Genomic DNA, 23,075 nt, shown 5'->3' with positions numbered 1-23,075 from the left:
ACTTTCCTTTCAGCTACAGTATTGGACTGACTTCTGTTGTAAAACGGTTCTCTGCCTGTGTGAGGAGTGCTTTCCCAGGCTGGTGGAAGGTCTCACCTCTGGTTACTGACCCAATATCTTGTACATTCTGTGTGAAGTAAAACCAAAGGAAATTAAGTAAATTGATGGAAGGGCTTAACATGCTGTCCTTTGACAAGCTTTGTCCATGCTGTTATGAATTCCTGCTAAAGAATTCTTGAAGGAGGCATCGATTCATTGTAGGAGTATGTGCAGTCACCACAAAGGTCAGTAATTGCTTTGTTAAGGCTTGACAGGGAAGAGGGTCCAATCTGTAGGGGGATAGAATATAAGAAAATAAAGATAGTTTGGAAAGTAATCTTACCCCTAAGGAGTTGCAGCTGGGCCAATTATCAAGGATTAGGAGCAGGCCTGACTTTAACAGGCCACAGCTGTAAGCAATGAGAAGAAGAGTGCTATAAAAGAGTGAGGTGGCTGGGGGGAAAGAATTGGAGTTAGTGGCTGCTTTGTGGAGAAGAAGGTGGCAGTGTTCTGAGGAGCTGACTATGAGAAGCACCAAGAAGGTATGGAACTTTTGTGATAAGGAGATAACAGTATGGAATCCCTGTGATAAGATGACAACACCAATCCTTTGCAAAAAATACTGCCAGGGGAAATCAGAGCAAACTAGTGGGTAGTGCTTGTGGTGATGGGGTGTGATGAGAGGCACCCATGCTCAGAGGGAGGTGGAGATCTCCCTTTTTACAGGATCATGTAAAACCCTAGCCCAGTTTGTTTGCTTCCACACACTTATGTACCTGCCCAGCATTCCTCACCTGAATCCCCTCTGTGGCTGTGCTCAGGGCTGTGAGCAAGCTGGGAACAGCTACAAGCCATGAGAAAGTGCAGCACGAGTGTTCCTGGTGTCCAGATGTTCCTTCCCCAGGCTGAAGCATTAGGGAATGGGTGAGCTATACATAAGTTATAATAAGATTTCTCAATTTTAGATTTGACAGCTCAGAGTGTTTCTTTCTCTCTTATATTTGCTTGTAGCATTTAAACTAAGCAGTGTTTTCAGGTAATTGAGACACTTGGGAAAACTGGTATTAACAAAATCTATTTTTCTGTGTAAAGTGTTTGGCAGAAAATGACAAGATTTCAAGTGGTTTTTTTCCTTTTTAAAATGCTTTTGGCTCTTATTAGTGAGGGTTAAAAAACCCTCCAGTGTGAGCAATCGGCTGTTCAACCAGCACAGAAGGACTATGGCTGTGTTAGCCTCTGCCCCTGGGGAGAGCTGCAGAGCCTTGGTGACAACATCACAGGAGTTTTGGCAAGTAAAAATAAAGGAGAAGGCAAAAATTGTAAAAAAGGCTTTTGCCCAAAGATAAGCTTGAAGCTACTTTAGGTGCTGTGGCAGGAGCTGCTCCTGAATAGCTGACAGGAGGGATATAGAATCACTGAGTCCATGCTATGGCTCTGCTGTCAGTCTGGGGACAATCCAGCAAAGTTTCACTCCCATCTTTTCTTCAGCTAAGTGCAATCTGACAATTTTCTATTCTGTTTAGGAAGTGTTTCTGATGGGGTGGAGCAAAGAAAACCCAAATGATAAATTGTTTGGAAATGAACAGATCCTCTAAGTGAAGGGAGGGTGTGTGCCTGGAGGACTGGAAAGGATCTGGAGGAATTCTAGCAGAGCTGACCAGATTCCAGCCTGGCTTCTGCCACATTTCCCTACAGAGCCTGTGTTATTTCCCAGTGATCTGGATCCCAAACAAAAAGGCATTTGTGCCTTTTAGCACTGCCCTCCCCACACTGTGTGCCCTGCTCCACTGGGGAGGTCACAGTGCTAATTTAGCTGAATCTCATATCCAGCCTGGGGGTGGAGGCTGCTCCCCACAGGGCTTCATAGCAGATGGAGTAGATCTCAGGGGATAGGAAGTGTCAGAGAGAGAGGGAGATGTAGGGAAAAGTCTGTATTTAGCTTCCATGTCTATTTAGAGCTGCACCAGAGCTCAAAGGCTGAACTTTGTGTGTAGGCAATTATTTTGTTTGAACGTGTTCATTTGGTGGGAGGCTGCTATCTCAGGGGTTCCTCGGGTTAAGGGTGTCTGCAGTGGCAGCTTCTACATCCAGGAGAGTGCCCTTCCTACAGGGTGGTGTTCTGGGTGAAAGCCTCCATTCTTACAGAAATGGGGCTAAGGAAGAAGGAATTACAACTCAAGAAAATCCAAACAAACAAAACTCAACTCCAAAAATACCCAGCCAGGTTCCCTGCTGTTCCTGATGTGTCCCTGGACTGTCCCTTGGAAGACCAAACATGGAGATGTCCCAGTAATGAGAGAGCAAAGCCCAAACCTTTCTTTTTAAGTTCCTGAATGGCTTTCTTGTTTCCTGAGCTACCTTCAATTCTGCCTCTCATCCTGTAAGTGCTCTCAGACTGCACAGAGCAGCTGTGGGACTCACCAGCCACTGCTCTACTTCCATGGCTTAGAAGTCTTGTCCAATGGAGGCTTTCTAAAGGAAGCCACATTAAAAAAAAAGAAAAGCCACAACTCATGTCCTTACCTTTTTTTGATATCTATAAGATTCAGTAGAATTTGGGAACCCAGTGTGACATCAACCCCTGTCTGTTAAAAGTGATTTTCAAGTCTTTGATCTTTTCCAGCTGAGCACATATATTGCTTTCTTGATGTTCCATTCTGCCCTTCCCTTAAGGAGCAGCACTAATTGATGGCCCATCAGATACTGGTAGAGGAACCTTTTCACCCATCTGACTTAGACATTTCTTTGTGTATTTTAACAATCGGGTGCATTTTTTAGTATTGTGAGATATTTCATAAATATAACCAAAATAGAAGCATCAGCTGCCATTTACTGAAGGCACTATGAGGCATGGTTTATGAGTCTCTCATGGATCTGACTTAAAATGTAGCAGGAATTAGGTGAAGCTCTCCAGCTTCTTTCAAGGACTCCTTCATGGCACTCCTTGATTATATATTCATTTTTTTGCTCAGCATTGTCAAACATTTCTAAGACACCTGAAAACATGAGTCAGTGTTGACTCCGTTTAGCAAGATGAATGGAATAAAAACTGTGTCTAGTGGGTTAACCCACCCAGTAGACAGCTCAGCCCCACACAGCTGCTCACTCATTCCCCTCCTTCAGCCTGGTGGAGAGAACTGAAAGGGAAAAGTGAGAAAACTTGTGGGTGAAAATAACAGAAGAGGCCTCCGTGCTGTTCAGTAATAGCCAAAACATTGGTGTGTTATCAACACTCTTTGGGTCACAATTACAAACTATGGCACTCTACAAGCTGCTATGAAGAAAATTAACTCCATCCCAGCCTGAACTGTTACACTGCTGAAAAGTTTTTATTACTAATTCAGAAAGAAAAAATAGTTTCTCAACTTGCAGAGTTATTTATGTGCATGGTTAATTTCTAATATGTTGCTTATAGGATGTTTTAATAACTATATGACAGCTGTTCAAAGCCAATTGCAACAGGAGAGGGAAATCATCCTACATTACCTCAAGATTATTTGGTAGCTTAATATGTTTTAAAAATGATGACAGCTGTGAATAGCTGCTGTATTTCACTGCAGGAAGCAGTGACCCAGGCAGCCTGGCATAGGCTGATGCTCCCTTTGTGCTGTTTCCAGTTGGCAAATGGTTCCTGCTCTGTACTCCTTACTGTATTTTCCCTTCATTATTCTAGATTCCCTCTCTTTAAAAGCTACAGTTGAATTTCAAGGGACACATGTTCTGAACATATTTCACCAACTGCTCTCCTATTTGGGAAGGTGCTCTGGAACATTGCCTGTGCTTGTAAGGTTTTAGAGGAGTTCATTACCATGCTTCAAGCACTGAGACCCATTCCCATGGCACACTGGTTGACATCAGTCTGTTATATCACCAGTTCTAAAGCTGATCTTCAGGAGGAAGGAAGACTTAAGCAATTAGACCATCTGTATATCTGTTTGTGTTTCCTCTCCCTCACAGTGATATTTTTAACCCATGAGTAAATTTCAGCTATATTTGTCAGAGTGATACAGGTCCATGTAATCATAATGCCACTGGTTCTGTCAGAGCAGAGGACTAAACAGAGCAGATGGGTCACAGAAGTGACCAAACAAAGATAAAGTCTGCAGGATGATTATTATTGGCCAGCAGAGAATCAATATAAACAGCTGCTAATGCCTCCATTGCATGGAAATATTTCAAAACAAACATTGGTGTTGGTGTGTAAGGAGTTGTGATCGAGCATAGGATAGTGTATGTTCATATGACACCACATCTCATTCTTTAAAATATTTGTTTTGTAAATAAATAACAGACAGGAAGTAAAGGAGAATTGTCTGACTTAATGACCTGTCTGCATGGTCATAATGTCCTTTTTTCTGAAGGAAATGGAGGCAATAATGTGGCTATCCACAAATCCCAATTCTGGGATTTGTAATTGACACTGAGCAAGTCAAAACTGGAGAGATAACAAATAGGTTTTATTTCTGACTCATTGGGTATTTGCATTTTATGGGATTAGATGTGGATAAGATCTCAATGCTGTGTTTTCAGCTCCCAATGAATCAGAAAATCTTCAAAGAATTTTTTTTAGACACTGACACCAGGTGTTTTGAAAAGGACACACAGTTCTTGTGTCTTGAACTTTCTGGCAGTTTTCCTGCTGGTTTTGCTAGTGGCCACATTTGGCATTTGGGAATCCTCAGTAGCAGAGATCCCAGCAGCCCCACAGGGCCGGGTGGTCAGTCCTGGAGCCACATTTCAGCTCTGAAATGGAGTTTACAGCAGGAGCATGGGCAGAGCAGCTGTGGGGCCAGGGGAGCACCTGCCCCTGCAGGGGTGCAGCCTCTGGGCTGGGTGTAATCCACAGAACACTGGAACTCAGGAGTTGGTGCAGGCACTGAATGTGTTGGCAGAGCTATAAAGAGCTTCAGAATCAATTCTGGGGTTTATTGCAGTCACTATCCACAGTTTTCTAATACCTGAGCTAAAGCCCTGAATGCTGGCAGCTGGACCAGGTCTTGCAAAGTCAAGTGTCAGAAACAAAAGCTTGATTAACACTGGAGCATGACTAATTCAACAGAAAACCTCACCCAATTTTGTTACCCACTGGCTTTCTGCCTACATGCTTACTGCCAATGTTGCCACTAATAAAATTCCTGTTAGCGTTGTAAATCTGTTTTGCTCTCTGCTGCATATGCTTTGGGAATATCTAGTAATGCAGAGCATCAAGGAGAAATGTTAATTATTGAGTGCAAACTATTTGAGGTGCTATGCTGCCACAAGACCTCCTATCCCAGATTTCTCTGGTTTTTATAGGCCCTTTATATCCATAAGTGAGCAATGAGGAGGTGGGTGGGTAATTTGCAGCTTGCTCTTGGCCAAGATGCTCATCCTTACGTACAGAAATAATTCTGTTTTCTCCTAATCTCTAATTGGAGAAGCTGGGAGGAAGTACACCTTTTTCAGAGCTTTTTTTAAAAAAATTAACATATAGTCTAGCAAAGTCCACGAAGCTTTTGTAGACTACAGAAGGATTGCCAAACCCAGCAGTGGGATCTTAATTGTTTGAATTTCAGCACATGATCCAGTACTTTGCTGGATGAGTGTCTGGAATTCTGACCCAGGGCTGTTCTGGGCAGAGGTTCTGGGGCAATTCCTCCTTCCATACTGACTTTATTGTCTGAATGGAATAAAGAAATCTATTACACAAGCAAGGCCACCGAGTTTAAATCCTTTGATTTATGTGAGGTTAGAACATTGCATAAAAATTTGCAGAAAATAAGAATTGTTTTGGCTTGAAAGTGTTCACGGGTGAATCTCTTCCAAAGATGCTCTGTGCACAGGTTAGGATGGACCCTTCTGTACATATATATATATGATTTTACCTATAGTTACACAGGAATTCTATTTTCATTCACATCATTATAACTTTGCCCATGGCAAGCCTTCACTTGGAGAAATTATATTGTGAAAGAACTTCGATCTGTCTCTGAGCTCTGTGATTTTGACATCACTACAAAATACCAATTTCCTATCAAATTTGGAGTCTTGCTTTTGGAAAAGAAATCTCAATGTGTAATCAGGTAGTTGAGAAAGCACTGCTGTTCAGGAGCACCTGACAAAGGACCGGGGGAGACTTCTTAATCTGTGCTGTCACAGCCATATACTGCCCACTTCACAGTCTCACTTCTCACAGGGTTTCTCATTATCTCTGATGTTCCCATTCAAGTAGAATCATGTTTCAGTCCAGTCAGCCAGAAACATCACTGTTGGAAGCAAACCAATGATTTGTAAGAAGGAATTAATAATTGGCAATTGCTTCTCTAGAATATGATTGTTAATGCTTGTGGACAGCAGTTATAAGGTGTATTATTAAAACAGATTAAGAAATCAAAAAATTGAAAATCCTGATCAGGGGTTCCAATAACACACTTAACTGCAGAAATTGTTTTTCTGTTGCATAGTTGTGTGCTTTTTGTTATATTTAGAGTGTTTATATGTACATAAGCAAACTTTTAGCACCCCAGAAATCGCATGTAAGTCCTGTCACATAGCATTTGATGCTTCAGATGAAAAGTTGGGCCAGAAGTGACATGTTACTCATTGAAATGAAGGACATGTCATACACAATTTCCTCTTTGTGTCAGGTTGAGTCACTTTGCCCCACTGTCTGGCATGTGAGATGTGTCAATGGCCATGGCTCCTGTTTCATGCACAGCATCTGTCTGTAGCTGGCTGGTTAGATGAGCAAGTCCCTGCCAGCTGTCTTCTGTGCTGCCTCAAACTGCTATGAAACATGAGGTTAGCTGTAATATGGGATGTGTCATGGGCTCTGCTCATTTGGTTTTGCTCAGCTGAACCTTTGACATTGCCTGGAATTCCTCATCATGGCTTGCCCTGGGTCTGCTGTGGGTCAGGCTGTGTCTCAGGAAGGTGATTTCTGAATAAGGGAGGGATGTGCTGCCAATGCCTTGTGAAACAGGGAGAACAGGGACTGGACAGAGCTAAAGAACAAAGTAGGGATTTATTAAAAGGCCTCAATGGATCCACCTTGGGCAGCACAAGAGCCCAGCCAGGGCTACACCCAAAATGAGCAAAAATGGTCACAAAATGGACAACCAGTCACAAGGTCTCTCATTTTTATAAGCTCTGCTCCATTTGCATATTGGAATTAATTGTCCAATAACAGCTTTACCCCATTAAATCCCATCCTTATTTTCCTCTCTCCAGCCCATGTTGTTTGTGCTCTTGGGCCTGAGATTTGGATCATTTGTCCTTGGTGCCCAGCTGGAGCAGGAATTGTTTTGTCTCCCAACTCTGTGCACAGAGCTCACCATCCCCTCATGTGAAGCCCAGACCCATACACTAAAGCAGCACAGAATCTGAAAAATAGAAAAGCTAAAACCTGAGGCATCACTACCAGTCTTGCTTTCTTAGCATGAACAGATGTGAAAATTGGCATGATGCTGAGATGGGGCTTATAAAAAACAAATAGAAATTTGCATCAAACTTTGGCTCGGCAATAATTTTGGGAGTGTAATTTTAATCTAGTCTAATTAGACTAATTTCTGTGACTGAGTTTTCAGCACATGTGTCTAAAGAGCCATATTTGGGAAAACAGTAGCAAAACTTGCAGTTGTGAGAGCAGATGCAGAGCCAGTCTCTTTAAATAGAGAAAATGGTAGATTCTCAATTTGATTTCACTTTTGGAGATAAAAGATTAAGGGATAAACAGCAAATATACTGACATAAACCCTTGCATTATGTTTGTCCTTTATGAGGTGAAGCCAAGGATTATTCTCAGATGTAAGCAGGATATAAGCTGGGTGTCTGCCTGAAGCTCAGCACTTTTTCAGAGTCATTTTGGATGGGAATTAATTACCTGTGTTATTTCATAGCCTAAGAGGTCCAAAATGATATAATGTTCCAGCTAGAGTAGAAATCTCATCCTGCTCTTCTTCACAGCTAGAAAGATCCTTTGGGAAGGGTAATTCAAGAGACTGAAGTTTTTTGAGTCCTGGGTAAGAGATCCATGAGAGCTCTCAGACATAAAATTTTATTTCTCTGCTCCCAGATAGGTTCTGAATGTTGTGATTTCACAAGGGCACTACATGGCATTCCTGGGACAGATTAGGAAGGATTTCGTGTTGAGACACATCAGTTCAGCTCAAGTTCCTTAGATATGAGTTTTGTAGAATCATCCAGAGAGGATGATGGGCATATTAAATAAACCCCTGAAATATATAAATAAATAAAAATTATCATCAGAACTTCCTGAAATATTAAAGAACATTGATAAATAAATTACAACATTTTCAACTTGGGCCCCTTTATGAAACATGTTTTTAAAATAGCTGTAAATAGCTGCAACTACATTCTGACCCAAGGACTTGTTGATGGATTTAATCTACAATTTAATTTGCCTCAGAAAAATGTAACAGCACTGAGAAAGAATTGGTTGATCAGCTGGTGACATGATATTGTATAAATGCTGGTGATCAATCCAATTCTTCCCAGGCACATACATCACTGTAAAACTGGTGAATTCCTTAACTTCGTTTATATTACTCCTGGCTTGCACAGTCACAAGTGAAAGAATATTAGACCTTCTAATTTCTCCTCCTGCCCTTGCTCAAAACACCTGCACCTCTCATACAAGGTTTTGTTGTGCAAGGATTGAAAAGAACCCCCCAGGCTTCAGCCAAGGGAATAAATAACTCTGTCATCTGTGAATATAAGTGAGAAGACAAGATAAAATGTCACCTGGGAATTATTATGCAAAATAGGAAGAATGCAGAAGGCAAAACAATGTTAAAATTTAATTTCTGTGTTTTAATATTATTGTCTTTTTATGTTTTAAAGACACAATATAAAAATAAATACGACAAAAGGATAGATGAATGTAGCATAATTAGCATGAAAATTACACCTAATTTGTTTTCTGGATATTGCTTTGTCTGTATTACAAATGGCATGTGGATACAGTAGAAAGTGAAATAACTCAGAATATTAAATTCTTTTAAGATTGTGCCATAGGGGCCTTGATGCCTTGCTCCATTCCTGTCTCTAATTTACTGTTCTTGTGTTGTCAGCAATAACCCTTGCACAAAAAGCCTCAGTGCCCCAGCTCTGGGCTCTGCTGGTATCTGGAGCAGGGTCTGCAGTGCAGGCTGATGGTTTGCAGAGCCAGCCAGGCTCCCTCTGTGCCTGTTCCCAGGCAGGAGCTGGGACTGAGCCCACTCCTCTCCCTTCTGAGGGGCCAGCAGGCATTCCCACTCTGGGAGCTGTGACACCCTGTGCTTTCCAACCAGCTGGGCTGGAGCTCATGCTTTAGTGACCTCTGATAAAAGCCTGGAAAGAAAATGTGGTCAGCTGTGTGATATTTGGGTAATATCCAGTGATCCCAAATTGGTAGCTGGGCATTACTGAGGACAGGGTTTCCTGGTCCAAGGTACAGGCATGTTTTCATAAACATCAATTTAACACCAAAAGTGATGATTCGCCAGCAGCTCTCTGATACAGGTCTGTTTTTGTTTTAGGCTGCTGTGCCCAAATCTATCTGTTGGAGGGACTGCACCTGGCAGACTGAGATAGATTTGGTAGTGAGATGCATCAGTTCAGCTCAAGTTCTTTGTGGTACCGGTTTTGTGGAATCACACGGAGAGGATGATGGACACAAAACTCTCCTAGAGACCTTGAGAAATAACTGAGTCCATCTCTTCCCCCTTAGGCAGAATGAACTACACCTAGAGAATTGTCAAGAGTAATTTATCATTCTAAGCTGTTCTTAAAAACCTAAGGTGATGGCAAGGCTCTAACCTTACAGTCCAGTCCCATTCTTGATATTCTTAGCGTTACAACATTTTTCTTATGTTCAACTTAAACTTTCTCCATAGCTTTCTAATTCCATTGTTCTTGTCCTATGCACAGTGGGCAAGAATACAATTTCCATCCTCTTTCTCTCTCTCCATCTCTTTCCCATCTTCTGTCTGAGGGTGCTCGAGCTGTCTGCAAACTTCCATGAACTCTAAAATAATTTTATTCAACATATGCTGATCTCATAGTGCTAGATTTTTAACATGGTGTCTAGACACTCTGGATAATTAGCATTTTTACTTATTGATAGGAATCAAGGAGCCACACAGACATGAGAAGATATTTTATTTTTTTAAGCCTTCAGATGAAGAATAGCTTGTCTGTGGAAATGGTGTTGGGTTAGCTGACATGGATTTCCATGTTTTCTATAATATGGCACTAACCGTGCTGCAGAGACATCTTGTGAACTCTCGGGGGCTTCCAACAAGGAATCATTTGGAGTGGCTGAGAATCTTGTCTTTTCTCTTTCTCCATCTATGACTGGGTATATGGGAACAAGCCAGAGGACACCATTTAGGATTTACAGTGAATGTCACCAGCTGGCAGTGACTCCATGAAGTAGGAACTAAGTAATGTGATGGAAATGGATTTGAAATACCAGGAAGACTGTAGCTTTAGCACAGTATCCCTCCTTCACTTTCTTTAATGGTTTCCCTTTTGTTAATTGTGACTAACATATCTGCTCAGTTCGTAGAAGTGAGGCCTCAGAACTAATTTGTTACAAAAATTCAAACTCATTATTTTTAAGAAATTAAGCTGGATAATGAAATGATAATGTCGATGTTATTATCCTCTAACATCATAATTTTAGCATTGAACATAAAGTCTACTCCAATTAAAATTGTTGCATGGAACATAAAGCCAGGATGCTGCGATACTGGAAATATTCAGACATGCACATAAGAATTTAAAAAAGTTCCCAGGCACAAGAACAAAGCTTTTCTTCATTCCAAGGATAAGTCAGCTGAAGTGATCTTTGTACATTAAAATTACTGGTTGCGCATTGTGCTGAAGAGGACACACTCATCACAGGAGGCTGAGCACAATAAACCAGAGAAGGATCAGGCTCAAAGGAAAATGTAGTAGCATTTTAATAAGAAACACTGTTTCTTTATGAGGCCAAAATGCTAAATAAGTTAGCAATGGGCTTTCATGCAAATGTTAAATCAGGAACAAAGACTGAGATGAGAAGCATCCATATATTAATATTACATACAAATTTCATTCTGTTCTCTGAAGTCTTACTTGTTGTGGCATAGTAAAGACCAACATCATCCCTAAATTACAAACATGAAAGACTGAATTTCCCACTGGAACTTGCTCTCACTAAGAATAAAGTTTTGCAGCATAATCCTGGTTCCAGTCTTACGTTTTAAAAGGGAAACAATGAGTAATCCTTGTCCAAATAATACAGCCCTTAATTTCCATGGGAAGAGCATTTTACAGAATAGAACGTGTGGTTTTGTCTCCCTTTTAAAATAAATCCTTCATTTACATCTTATCCACTGGAAAGCCAATCCTCAGGATGACATCAGGTTATTCAGACACTTTTATTTGAAGTTGGAATGAGAACATCACTCACCTGCAGGTGACAGAGAAAGGTGGGAGTGAAAAATCAACTGAATGCTCAACCTTTTGGTGTGTTCAAGGACAGGGTCTGTCTGTTTCTACTCCTCATTCCCCTTCTGTCTGGCACTTATCAGGATCAAACCCTCTCAGTGCCTTTGCCAAGCAGGAATGTTCTGGGAGCAGTGGAGGGAAGGTGGCTGCCAGCACAGAAACCTCTGCTCTGCTCAGCAGCTCTCTGCTCTCCCAGCTCCTTGATGTGTTAAAAGCAAGCAGATCAAATAATAATTGGACACTGAACTTTATATTAGAAGGAGAGGGAATTTATCTCATGTAGTCACTTTGGAATAGCAGATTTCTTGGTTTCCTGACTGTTGGTGGTCAGGTTTAGGTGCCTCCCAGGAGCCCCAGGCAGGTACAGAGAGAGGCCAGCACCAGCCACAGGAGAAAGCACCAGCTCTCCAGGGAGAATTCTCAGTCAGAATGCTGGAGCACCCCTCAGAGAGCACATGAGAGCACGCTGAGGGGCTTTTTGCAGCCCACCTCTGCTCTAATCCTTGCTCCACTTATGAGCAGCCTCACCCCTTCCAACATTCCCTCACCATGCTCAGTGAGTGCCAGACAAGACATCAGGGCACAAGTGCTCAGCTCCTCCCTGATTTTTTTTTTCCCAAACAGAAGCTCTGAGTGAAATTTGAGATGCCTTCTTGCAGAACCCCCGTGGCAGTGGTTGAAGCATTGGTTGGCAGATTTTCCAAGTACTTTTGTTTTGTAAAAAAGTCCTGCTTTTTGAGCATTGTTTGCAAACCTAACGCTAGCATTCTTTCTGTCAGTAAAGATCACTGCTGCAGTCCATCCTAGGCAAAGAGAGGTATGTCAGGGAGCACATATTTAAGCAGGTTTTTGCTGTGTTTCAAGTTGCACACTGAGTTGGGGAGCTGGTTGCAGTATGTAAACAAAAGCTAGAGCAGGATGTTTTGACTTCACTCACGGTGACAGCAGCCAGATGCAAAATCCGCCTTCAGATGTTGTAGCCCGGAGTAAATAATGAGACTCACCAAGAACCTGACTTCTATTTTTTTAAGAACTCTTTTCAAAGACAATCACTCAGACATGTGAGGGTCTATTTCACCCAATGTTTTGCATAAATTGGCAGTAGAAGCTGATGGCTTTGACAATTGTTTGTCACAGAGGTGTGCACTGCAGCAGTATTTGTAACAATAAAGCTTTAGGTTTCAAAACATCTGAGCATCTGCAAAGGAAATCCCATTAAAAAGAAGGACAGGTAAACTCCTGACTGGAATCTTCAGTGAAAATATCCCTTCTGCCCAGTCCCCCATACCTGGTTACTTTGGGTTGCCAGGAAATCCTTGGCATTTTGCAGAATTCCAGAATTGAATTTTGCAGAATGCCAGAATGCAGGTTGGCATCATTGATGCTGCCTTGTTTGGCACATAAATCCATTGGGAAATATGGTTGAAAAATATAATGGATCCCTAAAATCAAGAGACTCAGAGAAGAAATGGTCTCCTTTTCTGCTTTGGGAAAACAGTGTTTGGCAGGATGCAGAGCAGTTAATGGAAGGTGCTACTGCTTATTTGCTGGCTACCATTTGCTTCTCTAAAGGAGTTTAACTGTGTGCTCTCTCTCACTGTTTTTGTCATAGTGAAGCTTCTGTACAGTGCATGAAATCTGTACAAGAGCTTAGCTCCCCATGACCACAAGAGCAGGAGCAAGCTGATTAATTCTGCTTATGCAAAATATTCTTTCAGATAGAATCTTTTATTCAGGAAAATGTGTGAGTGGCTGGGTGAGACATGGCCATTTCTCCAAATCCACTCTGCCCAGAAAGGTAATTATTCAAAGAACAGATGTTAGGGAACCAGTCCCACTATCTTTGCTCCTCAAGCCAGAGATATGGAGAGGATAAGGAAGGAACACACATAGGCAGTGAGAAAGAGTTTTCAGCTGTTATCAATAGTACAGCAAACTGAAAGCCTTTGGCAGAATAGGGGCTGTTATTTCCAGCTCTCAAGCTCAGTGTCTCGAGTGCTGTCTGGGCACACAGAGAGACTCCTGCCCTTGCCCCAGGAGCGCTCCCTGGGCCGGGGGGCACTGGCTGCTGATGGGCAGCCAGGGCACAGAGGAGCAGCAGGGATAAGCAGGAGCTGCAGCTTGGCAGCCAGCTGAGAATTCCCTCTGATCTGGTATTAACTGAAAATTCACAGGCAGAGCAGAGGGGCAGGAGCTCCTTTGGCTGCAGCTCTGCCTGAGTGAGAGAGGAATTTGGGATTTCTGCAGGTACAGTGCTGAGGAGTTCTCTCTAGTTCAGGGCAGAGATTAAATTCTTCTCTTCCTCCTGCAAACCTTGGGGCTTTGTGTTCATGGCAAGTTAAATATGAGTTAACAGAGTGCCCTGGCAGCCAGAAGAATTCATAGTTCTATGATTCTATGCCATTTCCCTGCAGGAAGGCAGGATAGCTAACTTCCCTAGACTCTGATGAGACACCCCATAGCCCTGTGATCCTTTGTGCCTGCCTCTTCTTTTATAACTCTCTGCTTGTGCATCACTTTTCCTTTCATTAGACTCATCATTCCTTTCATTATCCAAAAACCATTAACCTCTCATGCTATAGAAACTCAATCCTGCCAAACCACCAGGAAAGGTAGCTGTGCAACACACAGCCCAGAAGCAAATCACCTACATAATCTTAAAAATAAGCTACCTCTCCCTCCAAAAGCAATATAGGGAATGAAAATGAAAACCTGCAAAATGTAGAGAGGAATAGAGGGATGAAAGCAGCTTGTATTCGCTTGAAATAACTTAATATTAATATGAAGGGGATCATATATTTTTAGGTTTCTTCAGATTGCATTTTTTTTTTATTTGATAGAATAAAACAGAATCTGCTGCATGGAAATATCCCAGAAACATCTTGGAAGTCTAGTGAATAAAAAATTTCTGCAATATCAATAGCAAAGAAAAACCATTAACTGTATCTTTTTAAAGCCTAACTCCTTTTCTTTAGGTTTTGCCAGTTGTAAGAAGGGAGTTTTCCATGGTGTGCTACTCTGTCTATAAAGGAACTCATACATAAATACCTAGAAAAAAACATAGAAAGTGGATATTGATCAGTTAAAATGCAATTTAAGTTTAATTTTCATATAGCTACCAAGCTTTCAGCTGCAACTCTTTTAATAACAGATAGCCTCACTCCTACTGAGCACTACTTTCTTATAAAGGCAGCTGGACCTATTTAGGGACCAAAGCTGAAGTTAAAGATGCAGGATTGTTTCTTCTCTGTGGAAATGATTTATTGCATATTTTTTCACCTCTCCAAGCAACAGAATGAAATTTCACTCTCCTCTGGGAGTGGTGGAGACAAAATACTTAAAAATGATTGAAGTGGCCACAGTGTGTTCATATGTTACTTCTTGGTGGTGAGCTTCCCTGGAAATTGGAGCTGTTGCCTCAGGCTGTTTCTGATGCCCCATGGACACTGCAGGACTGGGGTGTGGGAGGGAGTTTGGTGCTGCCAGAGCCTGCCAGGGACAGCCCCAAGCACTGACCTGACCTGTGCTGTGCTGTGTGTGCAGATCTCGCTGAATTTCTTCATATGAAAAGGTGCAGGCAGCTCTACACAGCCAGAGTGAATGACATTGAGAGGTTTCCTTTTCAGCAGAGAGGTGTTTTCCACTTTCCAGCAGTAAGGCACCAGCTGGAGAAAGAATTGACTTCCTTTAGGGGCCCTCTGGACACCTGTGGGATGAGTTCACAGGAGGGAGAGTTCAATGCTGTAACAAAGAATTACAAACCCATGCCCATGGAAAAACCATTTTGATAGAGCTGAAATTAGGAAATAGAATCAATATATTGAGATCCTTATGTAGAAATCCCACCTGCAGACTTGTCTGGTGTCAGCCTGTGAGTCTGAATGAGGAGAATTCATATTACTCCTACCCTTCCCCTTTCCAAAACATGGAAGAACCTATGTAAGATGTATAGGAAAGACCATTGTTCATGCTGAGAAAGGACTGGAGTTTTCTTTAAAAGCCCCTGCCAAAGTGGGTTGTGAATCCAGGTTCAGGATCCTGACATCTATCCAAATTTGTCATGGATGAGTGGAATGCAACCCACTTAAAAAAGAGAAGCAGCAGTCTCTTTTATTGAGGTAAAATAGTAATTTGTCAGAGTTCAATAAGCTAGATGGACTTTAACACAGTTTAACAGTGGTTTGACAAGATTTAATAAGCACAGTGATAAGGGGCACTTTATTAATTACTGCATGGAAATTGGTTAGAATGGTTCAATAGAGACCAGAGATACAAAGAATAAGGAAGGTCCTCACACTGAGTCATGAGTTTCAGACAGGACCCCCTAAAACTTATAAAATCCTTGTGGATTTTAAAATCAGCTGTGGGTGCAGCTGGATCAAATTTTAGCGTCAGATTTGGACAATAGTTAATGTTTGATGTAATTGTCTGTACAAAGTTTATAATAATTAATATTTATGCAGTCCAAGAATAGCTAAAATAGGCTGAAATGGAATTACTTTGGTAAAAAGCCTGAGAAGTTGAGGCATAAGAGTAACTTTTGGGCTGCCAACACCTGGTTCATACCTGAGCAATGAGCAGAGGCAGGAAAGGGGGGACACCTGGGTCCTTCCCTCTCTGGTGGAGCCTCACTCCTGTGAAACAGACATTTCTGAGAGGGAGAGACTCTGTCTGGATCCACAATCAATGAGAGCTATAGCACTCTGATATGGAGCTTTGGGATATTTCCTCCACCAGAAACATAAAATTGGTTGGAAAAGAGAAGAAAGAAAGGCCTTATTTTAAGTCTGATGGAAGCAATTAAAGTTTACATCTGTTAAAATCCCGTGACAGATATGGTCAAAATATGTCTACTGATGGTACACCTGAGTCTGATTGTGCTTAACTCAGTTTAAACAGAAATTTGGGAATAGGCTATGATCTCTCCTGCACCTTTTAAAGAGGCAGGCGTGAGACCTCTAAAATGGGGAAAACCACAGGAGAATATTATGTAAATCCAATGTCATGTAGCTCCCTACCCCCCTGGGAAATTTTAGCTATATCCCCTAAGAAAAATCATCACTTATTTAGCACAGCTCACTGCATTTCCTCAAGAGGTAGAGGGCTGAAAACCTCAGAGCCTGAAGTCTGTGCTTGCCCTCTGCAGTAGTTCAGTGTGTGGCAGACAAATTTTCATAACGTCTGCTCAGAGTAAATTACTCCCCTGGCCTTGTATTCCTCATCTAAACTGAGCATTAAATTCAGACTGATTTCATCAGCAAATGAAGAAACAAAACAAGAACAAAAATGTCAGAAATGCTACAACATGCTTAATTTAATTGGATTTTCTGTTCTGAATCAGGAGAATGAAAGAAACATTAGACAGAACATGCCCAAATGTTAAGGCAGCATGAGCAGCACCATCTGTCACAATATTTCTCTAGTTATTTTTAATCTCTTACATAGTTAAAATTATGTTTTCTTAGTGAGAGGCACTATTGTAGAACATTTATCTATTATAAACAGACACTAAAGTATTCATTATCCCCAGGATCCATTAGAAAGGATAAATGACTGGAAGAGAGGTAGTTGTACACTTTTCTTGCTCAGCACCACTCAATATTTGATAGAAATATTGGAATTGTCATTTTAGGTCATACTTGAAGCTCTAGTGAGTTTGAAATCCCCCCTTCAGAGGTTGCCACCCCCATGTATGTCAGGGAACCTCATGATAAAATATCTTACAGAATAAACTGGCTTGGAGGAAAAGATTCTTTTTAAGCCTTAAGTGGTTACCAGTGACTGAACTCAAAGGGAACAAGCTGTTTTACCCCTTTTTGTTTCTGTAAGTGTTTAAATCCCATGGAATTTTTGGCTAAAAGATCATGTATGGTCTCACCTTCATCACCCTCATGGGAAGGGCTCAAGTGGGTGCACAGGTACCCCAGTGGGACTGACTCCTGCCCTGGGAGGCCATCCCTGGGCAGCTGGCCACAAGGCATTTGTGGCCAAACAGTGCAAAGCAGCTTTCTCACGTGAGTGGTCTGCAGATATATTAGTGCAGACATCGAGCTGGGGTGTATCAGCAGAGCTCCACTGATGTCAGGGATTTGTACCAGCTGAGCATCTGATCTGCTCTGTGCCCATGCACAGCTTCAAATCTTGCATTTCTCTACTGTGGAAATTATCAAAGAATAAAAAGCAAATAAAAAGGCTTCTTGAGAGAAGCACTTTTCCAACACACATAAAGAAAAGTTTCTGATAGTACAGCTTGGTTTATTTCAGTCTCCCTAGCTCCTAACTTTTCTCTGGATTTTATGTCAAATTCCTCATTTCTATAGAATGTGGTTTTGCTTTTAGATCGCCTAATGAAGGTGCCTTTTGACAAACACACAGACCAGGAGGCCAAATGTTTAAAAGAATTTTATTTAAGCTGCACTTTAGTGAGTCTATCCCTCCAAGCAGCCACTGTAGGAATCCTGGGCTGTTAATCCATGCGAAGCAGAGTGAGCAGCTCTGCCTTGAGCTGGCTCGTGCTGGCCAGTGTGGGCAGTGGCAGTGCTGGCACAGCTCTGTCCAAGGCAGGTCATTCCTGCTCCCCCCTCTTTGTGTCCTGCTGGAGGAACATGACCTGTCCTGGTGGGCTCTGGGCACCACAGGGGAAGAGCTCAGGACCTGGGGCTGGGATGGTTGGGAATGCCAGATGTTGATTATAAAATGCTACAATTTAATGGGCTGCCACACTTCCATCATGCCAAGTCTTGTGTTTTTTATAATGACTCTCACAATATTTGATGTTGTACTCCAAGCTACAGCATCTGAATATTTGGGGGTTATAGTTATTTACAATTCCACACTTTTTTTTTTTTTTGAGGTTATATTGTAGCTCCTTAGTTTAGAAGAAAAGCTCAGATTTGTGACCCTAAAGATACTGTTATCATATCCAGGGAAAGGTTTTGTAAATACTTGCATGAACTGGAGATGCTGTGAGGGATAAAACCCTTCCTCTGGAGGTGATTGCTGTATTTCTGTGGACAGCATGGCAGCTTACATGTCAGTTGGTTTGTGCTTTGCTGAGTCATGCACCAGGGATGGCAGGAAAAATTTAAAGTGTCCCAATCCTTTATAAATTCACTCAATAGAAATTGGGCACAGGCTCAGATACCTGCTGTTTTAAATGGACAATGCTACAGAGATGGAAATAAAAGCGTTGGGAACTTGATCTAACATGTCCAGAGGCAAACCTCTCTTCCTTTCTGTGTTTGTTACTCAGTTCCCATGTTTGTCCTGGTGGGAAGGAGAGTGCACGGCTGAGACAGCCTCGTGTGCAGGCAGGAACCCCCTACTTAAACCAGCCCTCCTGACTCTCCTCAGCTGTCCCAGGAAAGGCAGAGTTTACCTAAAGCCAGATTTACTCAGCTCTTTGTGATTTGGGTTACAGTTTCTGCTTACTGAAAACCTCTAGGTAAATAAACACTAAATTATTTTTTGGTTAAAATTATCTTACATCTCTTCAAACAGCTGCTGCTGAAGCTGGGCAGACACAAGTGTGTTTTAAGTCCTGTAGGTACATGTGCCATGGCATTGGCAGAGCTGGGAAACAGCTGGAATTCTGGGAAATACAGGAGCCCAATACTGAACCTGGGGTCTAAGGGAAAATACATAACCCACAATCTGTTACTGAAGGGATTTACTTCATCTTACTTGTTCTGTTTGCAGAGATGATGGGATTCAGCTGGGAAACTTTCTCATAGTGAAACCTGCAGTAAAAACTTTCATGACTAATACATTAAATAACTTTTTTCTTATGATTTTAAACAAAATTTATGTTAAGTACTTCAATGTGCAACTGTGTGGAAAGACACATTTGGTAACATGCTATCAGTTTGAGAAATAGAAGCACAAAGAAAAGACACCAGAAGGAATGTCCTACCCATCAAGAAAGGCAAAGCAGAAACCAGTTGAAAAATAGCTGCTTTAAAAATCCCTTCTTTGGACATCAGGGAATTTAAAGAATCAGTCAAAAATGCCCTGTAAGAAGCTCTGTATGCATGGCATCAGTCCCTAAATGTAAATAACCAGCAAAGAAAAATCTTCTGCTGGGAAGGGGATTTTCTGAATCGTGTTCTTTGCTCCTTTTTCACAAACAGGTTATTTTTTGTTGACACCATGTCTCTTTTATAAGAATTAATATGGATTGCAAACATAACTAATGTGGTTAATGCTTATCCAATGTGGATGCTTATCCAATTACTGCCTACAAAACAGTTATGCCACAAATAATCTGGAGAGCAAGCCTGGCCATGCTGGAGTCAATGTAATTTTTCTGTGTGCTGAGTGAGGTCAGGATTTGCTTGGAAGCACTTTACAGTTGCAAAAATGTCTGCAGTCAGGAAAGGGGATGGGATTCTCTTTTCAGGTAAGGGAAAACCACCAAATCCTCTTGGCAAACAAGTGGTCTTAAAATACAAAATAACATGCCTTTGTAGAAGCACCCTTTTCAAAGTACACAATCAGCCCTAAAAGGCACCAGTTTCACTTCCACATTAATCAGCTAGGCTGGGATTTGTGGGGGAAACAGCACTGGGGAAAGTGTCAGTCAACAGAACAGATGTTGAATGCTGTAAGAGGCTTATATGGAGATTATATTCACAATGTATTTCAGGAACACATGTAGAGTCTCTCTTCAAATTCTATTAGCTGATGAGTGTCCATCAGCTTATGGACACTGAGACTCATCTTTGAGGCTCAGGCCACAGATCCTGCAGAGAAACAGAGCCAGGAAATGTACCTCCAATACCACTGGTGCCCAGGGAGAAAAGCTTCATTTAAAACACTTGAAGAAGGAGAGGAACATGTCACCTCCCTGCCTGCTGCTGGCTCACCACAAGAATCTGTAAGTGATGGCTGAAGACATGTGGAAAACTTTCAGTGGCAAATAGATCAATTTAATACAGGCTCTTAACTACTGTGGAAGGTCACCATGGGAAATGTGAATTTTGAGCAGTGTCAGGTTTCAAAAAAGGGCAGCAGGAGCGTGGCCCAGCAACCACTGATGAAGTCCCAATGCAAGACAGAAGAACAGATCAACCATTCTGAATATTAATAGCCTTGAAAATACAAGAAATAGGAAAAAAGGGAAGAAGTCAGTTCAGGATTTAGATAAAGAAGTTTAAAAGGAGAAAAACAAGGGATGAAGAATAAGCTAGTGTCCACTGTCTCACAATAAAAGTGCTGTTTTCCCTCTGCTGTGACTTGTTTACATGTTGAAGCCATCACTTTGAAAAGCAGACCAAACCAGGACTTTTGTTAATTTATTATGCTTTTCTCTGCAGAAAGAAAACAATTTGTCCAGTCATACCCTCTCTACTTTATCATGGTTTGTCTCTTATTTCACAGTAGATGCTGGAGTTTCATTAGGATGTAGGCCCTGACAAAAAAAAAAAAAACAAAAACAAAAAACCAAACAAGAAATCTTCCTTCCTTATGAAGACTGGGCATGGTTCATTTAGATATATTCATCTATGCATTGATATAATGTGTTATCATTATATAAGCATTATCTTTCAGTTCCACTGCTCCTCTGTGGCCAGAATGGTCAATGTCTATAGAGGGACTTTATGATGTTTTATAAGGGCTATTAATTGTAATAGAATAATATTCAGCACCTTGTGAAAGGTACTATTTAATAAAAAATGCTTCGATTTTATGATTGACTTGTTATTCATGGTGGTAAATTGCAGACAGCTGCTGAAATAATAAATAGATCTGATTCATGTGATTTTCCTTTTTGAATCTCTTTTTTCTTGTATCTTCTACTCAGCTTCTTATTCAGCTTTGGCTGATTTCTGTCTTGTTATCTTGAACTACTAAAATTAGACTTTATTCTTGGATCCCATCAACACAATAGACAGATGCAGACCTCTGTTCATCAGCAGCAAAAATATCTTGGGACAAAATCTCATGAAAACTTTTGTTGAAGTGCTGAATACACACATGAAGGATACTTAGACCTAGGTGGTGCTAAACCATGGGGTTAGGTCTGACTACTTGGGCCCCACTGCATTCAGTCAGGCTCATTACACACTGAGTACTTTAAAAAACACCCCAGCTTGCAGCAAGCAGTGAAAACACAGGAGCAAAGCAAGATACTACAATTGGAAAGATATAGCTTACTGGACATAATGAACAGAGCAAGGAAATTCAAGGTTGTTATATGTATTTATCTGCATAATTTTAGAAGTTCTGTAGTTCTTTTTGAGGATAAAGCAAAATTTTTCAGTGCTTACTGAAAGATAATGCAGAGCACTTGCTATGAGTAGCTACTAGTCAGAGAGACAGGGCTCCCAGCAACAATCAGAGTTGTAAGAGCAAGGTGGAAATCTGTGAGAGACTGACATAATCTGCTGAGGAACATGGAAAGGAGGAGGACAGAGTCACTGAGTGAGCTATAATAGTGCTGGTGCATTCAGGGTGTCCTTAAAATGTGCATCCTCTCTGTGATTTGTGTCCAAGTGCTTCTCAGAAAAGCACTGGAAGGAGCTCATGGGTTACTTTGCAACAGGCCAGGCATTGCTGCATTTTACAAAGTGATGTTTAGGGAGCCCTTCTTACATGTTCCTCACCATTTTCTGAGTGAAAGATTTCTTCTCTTTCTTTATGACATTTAAAAACCTCCTTACTGAGGAAGTGTCTGCAGAAGAACAGCTGCTGTTTTTCCTTTGTGGAAAACAAAGTTGTTTCTAGTTGCACACACAGTTCCATTAACCCATACTTATCCAGGCACTCAGCTTCCACTGGATTCCATTTCTGCTGAAGCAGAATGGCAACATCCTTTCAGACTTTGTGTTTAATGCACTTTCTGAATTTCATGTTGATGCCATGCTTCAGTTGAGGCTTTTTCAGACTGTACTAAATTCATCAGGTAGAATGACAATGCTTAAGATTGCCCTGAAGTCCCTGGAAAAAACATCCATTAATTTCAATTGCTCTTGATATAAACCTTAATGACAAAGGAAACCCACATCAAGAATAGAGAAGGCACTGCTCTTTTGATGTGTTTTCAATCTTTCTGTTACTTAGTGCTATGTCTCTCATTGCTCTGTACAACATAGGAATGTGCTGCTGCATTTAACAAGAGCTCCTGACCTGATTGCACTTTGCACAGGGTGCCTTTCTCTTTGTAAGATCCCACAGCACTTAGTGAGATATTGATAGGTTGAATTATCTGGAGTGAATAGCTCCTGTGGGCTCAGGAACCATAACCCTTCTCCAGCTGAGTGCCTGCCCCAGTGCAGGCTCTGGGGCACTCAGCAGGGTGAGGTTTGTCCCCAAGCACACACAGCAGCTCTCCTGGCCCCAGGTTACCTCTCCCACCCCAACAATCCTCAGCTGCTACAGCAACTGTGCAGCAATAAAATAGCTCGGTGCAGCAAGTGGGTGGACATTATTCCATGTGAAGCTGCAAAGAGAACATAATTACTGTAGGCAGAATATAATTACTCAGAGTGGGATCTGGCTTGAGCTTTATGGGCTAAAGCTTTCCTTTGGAGACAAGTACTACTGAGAGTAAAAAACATAAT

General features: G+C 41.5%; 1 long non-coding RNA gene across 1 annotated transcript; it reads left to right on the top strand.

Moving 5' to 3' along the window:
• Positions 1-407: 407 nt before the first annotated feature.
• Positions 408-20,977, top strand: LOC135447959 (uncharacterized). The gene is made up of 3 exons (XR_010440355.1): positions 408-581; positions 18,767-18,958; positions 19,213-20,977. It is a non-coding gene; the product is annotated as an uncharacterized LOC135447959 (long non-coding RNA).
• Positions 20,978-23,075: the final 2,098 nt, after the last annotated feature.

Source organism: Zonotrichia leucophrys, chromosome 4A (assembly GCF_028769735.1).
Source record: "Zonotrichia leucophrys gambelii isolate GWCS_2022_RI chromosome 4A, RI_Zleu_2.0, whole genome shotgun sequence".
NCBI lineage: Eukaryota > Metazoa > Chordata > Aves > Passeriformes > Passerellidae > Zonotrichia > Zonotrichia leucophrys.
This window is presented reverse-complemented; position numbering and strand designations above follow the sequence as displayed.